Source organism: Nelumbo lutea, chromosome 1, assembly GCF_056320005.1.
Source record: "Nelumbo lutea isolate HS-2025 chromosome 1, American lotus-T2T, whole genome shotgun sequence".
NCBI lineage: Eukaryota > Viridiplantae > Streptophyta > Magnoliopsida > Proteales > Nelumbonaceae > Nelumbo > Nelumbo lutea.
The window spans coordinates 125,471,103-125,477,348 of NC_142684.1; the positions used below are offsets into that span (position 1 = coordinate 125,471,103).

Sequence of the window (6,246 nt, forward strand, 5' to 3'; positions counted from 1 at the left end):
CGTCATCAGGTGTTTGGATTACAAAAGACATGTCGCCTTCCACAGATGCTCAGAGGGGCCTACATGTCTAACTTTGAGGCTTTACAATCTCAAATGGTACACCTCACTCCCTTGTTCGTTTGTGGTTTGTGAGGGGAGGGGGGGCCCCACTTGAACAAAAGAAACAAGCCCCCTTCTGTGTGCATGCCCACTGTCCCATATGTTTGGCCTGTGTCAGCATCCACCTACCCACATGTGCTTTCTGCCCTGTCTAGTTTTTTTTTTTTTTCATTCAGCCTTAGCTGTGCAACTTTGGCCATCTCTCTCTCTCTCTCATCCCCCACCTCCTCTCTCTGCTTTTCTCCTTGACATATTATTCATCATCTTTCCCATACCTACATTATCGAAAATGCAAGTAAAGAAAAAAAGAAACCCTGAAATTGAGGAGAGATACTTTCACATAATTCTGCAACTAGCTCATTAGTGTCTGCATAGAAACAAGACAGATGGAGGGAGACAATTGAACAGTATCAGACAAAGAGGATCTAATCTCCCTATTTGTTACAGGAACAGGATATATACTCACATGATTTCTGTTTGATTATGTAGTCATTATGTTGTGATTAATCAGAGTGATTATATTGTAAACCTTTCCATAAAAGCAATAAATTAAGCATATCTTATCCAAACAAATCAACTTATTGTTTATATATAAATGGAAAAATTCATGCCACCACTCACATAAGATACCACATGAACAGTCACCAAATAAAAACAGAAGAAATTAATTAAGAGAGGGATTGTGACATAAAATCACATGGCCACCTGTGTGCCTTGTCTTCCCAAGTTGTTTGCTTTAACTGAACCAGTTATTACATGATTTCATATCTACAAATAAGGTAGAAAGGTCCATCTACCATGTCAGTCGTCTTTTAATTAGATGGGATGGATCATCTCCTTTTGCTACTTCCCAAAAAAGGGGTGGGATTAAAATTAAATTAATGGAATTTAACTCTATCATCTGGTGTCAAGTTGCCATAAATTATATTATGTATCTGTGTTGTGTTACAATAGCAAATTAGTTAGCAAGAGAGAAAGCTGGTGTCTTCAAATTGAAGCCAGACAGACATATTTTGCACTTTTCCTAAAAACGGCACAAATAAACAATGGTTGTGGAACTCTGAAAGATCCATCCATATATAGGCAAGTAAGGTTTATAGAAACTAATAAATCAGCCTCCCATATATGCAGCAAAATTCTTTGTATCCAAGTCCATTAAAAAGCAATTAATGGGGTTAAATGACTCATCTATTTTACATGATATATACATGAACACCAGACCAATCTATAGAATTATAGAAGGAAAGATACTTCAAATTGTCCACTACTCTGTATTTATCGGTTTCTTGACAAAAAAAAAGAAAGAAATTAAGATAGATGTTGGCTACTTGGCTTTGATGTTTAATTGAATCATGTGCATTGCATGAAATTCCCAATACCAGTAGTATCCAACCACCAACAATACATCCATCATTACTTCATATATTGTATAGAATATGATGTCATGTCGTTATAAATTTTAACGGATATTTCTCCATTAGCTAGATTCATTGTTGAATGTCCATTGCCATCAATCAAACACTCGTGCATGCAACAGGCAAACCTATTACAAAAGCTGTATATTTTGTTTCTTGTAATAAAAGATATATGTCCTATTTAAAGAAGAATAACAAGGAAATCTACCTATTTATACATTCAGGACCTGTTATACAAGGTGAATTGTTTTTCTTCTGGTAGGTTCCAAAAATAAATCAAAATCATTAGGTTTCAAAATAGATTGTTTCTCAAAACAAAAGCACAAAAAATATATTCTTCATTATAACTAAAACCAAAAACATATTCTTGAATTTCTGGTTTGATCAAAAGCATGTTTTCCTCTCATTATTTAGCATCATGTTTTATAAATCATATGGCTTCAATACTAGAAAATTTGTTTTTGTTATAGAAATCCATAATTTTGATGGTATATTGCTTTTTGAAACACACTTGTTTTTTTTTTTTTTCTTTGAAAACAAAAACAAAGTTCAAGAACTCAAGAACATGTTTTTGTTTTTATGCTGATGAAGCAATTCCAAAACAAATGAAAACAAAAACATTCTTGTTATAGAAGGCCTCCTAATCTAGCAAATTTCTATCTAAAATAAACTTCGCCATCATCTCCGGCAAATGTATGTCGAGGGCGGCATTATTCTATCCTATGTTTAACACTTGGTCCCATTTTTTGTACTTTTCCCTAGTTTGGACATCATTTCGTTTTCTCCACCAGATGAGATTCACAAGCACAACAGCCAACTTTCCTCTTCTTCATCTCCAATGAAGGTAAGCCTGGATTATGCTGTCGTTTTTTCCATTGTCCTAGCTTGTTGCAGATATAAAATTTTTGCACTTTTTCAGATCTAAAACCCTGTGTTAGATCTGCTAAACCAGCCTGTTTTTGGATGTTTTTAGACTATTTTTCTTAGATCTGCAACTCTGTTTTTTAAAGTTAATAAACACCTTCAATAGATCTACCAAGGTTTCTTCATTCATTGACATGATTAAGCTCTTATTCGTTTGAAATTGAAAAGCTAATAAACCCGGAATTTATTATTTTCTTGTTCTATTTTTTCTTAATTATTTTACTCCCTTGAATTTAAAAAGCTAATTTGCAGTTGATTACTTGTGCTTGTTTTAGTGATCTTTTGATTTGCCATATGCTTGTTTCCTAACTATAATATTCCAGTTTTACTTTAAATTTATATGCATTTATATGTGCTAATTTGCCTTGTCAATTTTCTTAAATTTCAGAGAAATAAATCCAATCAATCTATACATTAATCCATAGAGCTAAAGAAATATGCATTTGTATCTACAAATTTATATGCCTTTGTATCTACGCAACAGGGCTAAAGAAATATTTAAGTGCATATGTTGGCTTCGATTTTTTGAAATATAAATACGCATTTCTTTAAATTCTTGTATGAAAGACTTAGGACCAAACCCGTTAACCCACAGGCCACATCTTAACTATTGTCCTTCTGTTTTTGTGGGTAAACTGAACAGGGATTCTGCAAAACAGAAGGATTCATGGGTGTTGATTTCTGCAAAATGTAAGCAGGCCGGGCTGTATTGATTTCTGCAAAACAGAGGGATTCATGGGTGTTTTCTTTATTAAGGCATTCATGAGTTTAATTTGTGATACCCATTCCAAGTGAGGATAGAATAGAATGGGTCATGTTGATCTGTGCATGGTGTCCTATAGGTCTTTAGAACCCGGATCTCCTATTCCTTACTTCATTAAAGAATAGGGTGGTTAAGTAAAAGTTGCCAGTTTAGTTTTTATATTGATTGCTTTTGCAACTGAATTTTGTAAGAGCCTATAGAACACAAGTGCCAATGTGTTGGTCAAAGTGAACTTGCTATCACGACAAATATAGGTGCTATTTAGAGACTTGGTTGCAAATATAAGAGCCATGTAAGCATGACACATGGCTATGTTCAAATATTATTGTGTCATATCATTCCAAAAACAAGCCTTATGTTGTGAAATTGGAGATTGCATGGATTTGTCAAAGTGGAATGAATCCAACCATTCTACAACATTTTCTAAGCAACCAAGCACTGGGAAGCAAATTTGGTAGGATAACTTATCTCAACAACCAAACACAGGTGACAGAATTGAGAAAATAAATTTTCTTTTCTCATCCCATCCTTTATTGGCAACCAAATGGGTCATAAGGGAGCATTCTTTCTTTCCAAAAAAAACTAAGGCCCCGTTCGCTTTTAGTTAAGTTACTTACCCAAGTAAGTGTTTCTTGGGAAAGACTTACCTGGGTAAGTGCATTTACCCATGTTCTTTTATTTTCCATGTAAATAAGGCAATGGCCATTTTATCCATAAAAATTCATTATTAAAAGGGTTATTTTTGTCCCATTCAAGTGTTAGTGACTTTCCCCCTAGGTGGACCCACCTAGGAGATGGATACCAAGGAAATTTCTCTGGTTCCCACATAAATTTGAAAAAAGAAAATGGGTTTTTTGGCCAATGGGATTTTCCCCCTCTCAAATTCAAGTGTTAGTGCTTTTCTTGTTGCTGGTTCCAAAAACAAATCAAAACTATTTCACTTGAAAATATATTGTTTCTTAAAACAAAACCCAAAAAAAAACACATGTTCTTGGTTGTGTATGTTTATTTTTTTGTTTTCAAAACTGAAATCAAAAACATGTTATCGAATCCGGTTTAAAAAACATGTATTCATCTTATTATTCAACAATATTTTCCATAAATCATATAATTTCTATACTAGAAAATTTGATTTTGTTTTAAAAACCAATATTCTATTGGTTTAAAAAATGTGTTATTTTTTAAAACAAAACCAACTTTTTTTTTCCTTTGAAAACAAGAGTAGAGTTCAAAAACATGTTTTTATTTTTGTTTTTATTTTTTACTGATGTAACGATTCCAAAAACAAATAAAAACAAAAGCATTCATGTCGTAGAACGCCCCCCTAAATTAAAGAAACCCAATCTCATAAATTTTCTTCATAAGATGTTACATCTACGAAATAGATGAGGGAATCGTCCCCATCAAGGAAAGGATATTTAATGGACATACGAAATATCTTGTATTTTCACAAAACTAGATTTATGGAAAAAAAAAAAAAAAAGGAAAGGAAATAAGAGCATCTTCTATATATTAGTTGTATTTATTCGTGATAATATAATTTCTGTATCCATAATTTAAAACTAACCCAGTGCAATGCATCAGTACGTAGACTCTCATTACCAGTAATAAGCAATCACAAACACTGCACCCATCCGTGATTCAAATTAATATTGTCGATGTCGAGCATAATGTGTCTCCTCCTTTACAATATATCTTTTGATGATTATTTACTGTCCCTAAAACTAAAAATAAATTAAAAACCTAACCCCTTAAAAGAACAATGGTCGTATAAAATCTCAAATTCTTCTATACTATCTGGGCTGCATGTGCAATGTAACATAAATCAAATATGATGAAGATGAGACGGACATCAATTGTTTCCATTAAAACCCATCATATGATTGTAAAGATATGTGAGAAATTGATGGCCACGCCATGCGTGATCTCCATCCAGGTCATGATGGCACAGAGTATATGCTTAAAAACAACAAATCCTTTTCGGTTCCATTCACCATTCATTCATCCACCTTTAAAAAGGAGGAATCATGGAAATCCATTGTTTCACCAAAAAGGTAACATCATGACTACATCAACCGCATATTCATCAAAATTATAACAGAGTTCCTCTATGTATAATTTATAAACCCCTATGCCACGTGTTCAAAGGAGGTCGGCGGCTCGACCAAAATTTTCCCATTCCCGTGTATATACTCGAATGGGCTGTAAACGTGGGCCAGGGCTAGTTCAGTTGGGCCTAACAAAAAAAATCTTAGGTTCAGTTGGGCTACCTGAGGTTTCTATTCATTAGTTACAGTCTGACATGGGGTGGTCAGGCCCATCTTTAGTCCAAAAATCATAGCCCAACTCATTCAAAAGTTTGGGTTGGATCCCTCGAGAACATAAGGATGAAAAAATAATCAAAAAAGAAAACGTCGATTCCAAGCTCAAGTCTTCAATATCAATAATTCATGAGTTTAGACGGTGGTGAGTGGAACTGCAGGGCACGCCCTGATTTAACGGGTCCACTGATCATTAAATAATGCACTAGCTGCAGAACAGGGTATGAAATTAAAACTCAATTAATATTGAAAAGAAAAACCGTGAATCAGAATTAAGTATTAGAAATTACCAACTGTACTAGAAAAGATAAATCTTTTAGGGTTAAAGTTGAACCCACTATGTCAGACTCAAGAAGTGAACAGTTCCTCTTTTTTTTTCTTGAGAAAGAAGAGAACAGAATCGAATTTTGCAAAGAAAGTTGGGGTGGAATATTGGTTTGACAGGGGAGACGATTCAAGCAGTGACCCAACCCAATAATGACTTGTTAATAACTTGAATGCGAACGACTTGTTAATAAACGATACATCATTCAAACCAATTGTAGGGGTGGAATTTGGATCTTCCAACACCCATTAATTTCTACGTTCTCTTGATGAAATTTGGATCTCCCTAAGTGGTTGTGGTCCTGCATGGCTAGGAAATACGGTTCAGTGGAGAACTCCCAGAAAAAAAAGTATATATATATATATATATATATATATATATATATATATATATATAAAA

General features: G+C 33.9%; 1 long non-coding RNA gene across 1 annotated transcript; it reads left to right on the forward strand.

Moving 5' to 3' along the window:
- Positions 1-2,186: 2,186 nt before the first annotated feature.
- LOC148877368 (uncharacterized) lies at positions 2,187-3,567 on the forward strand. The gene is made up of 2 exons (XR_016105303.1): positions 2,187-2,358; positions 3,082-3,567. It is a non-coding gene; the product is annotated as an uncharacterized LOC148877368 (long non-coding RNA).
- The last annotated feature ends 2,679 nt before the right edge of the window (positions 3,568-6,246 follow it).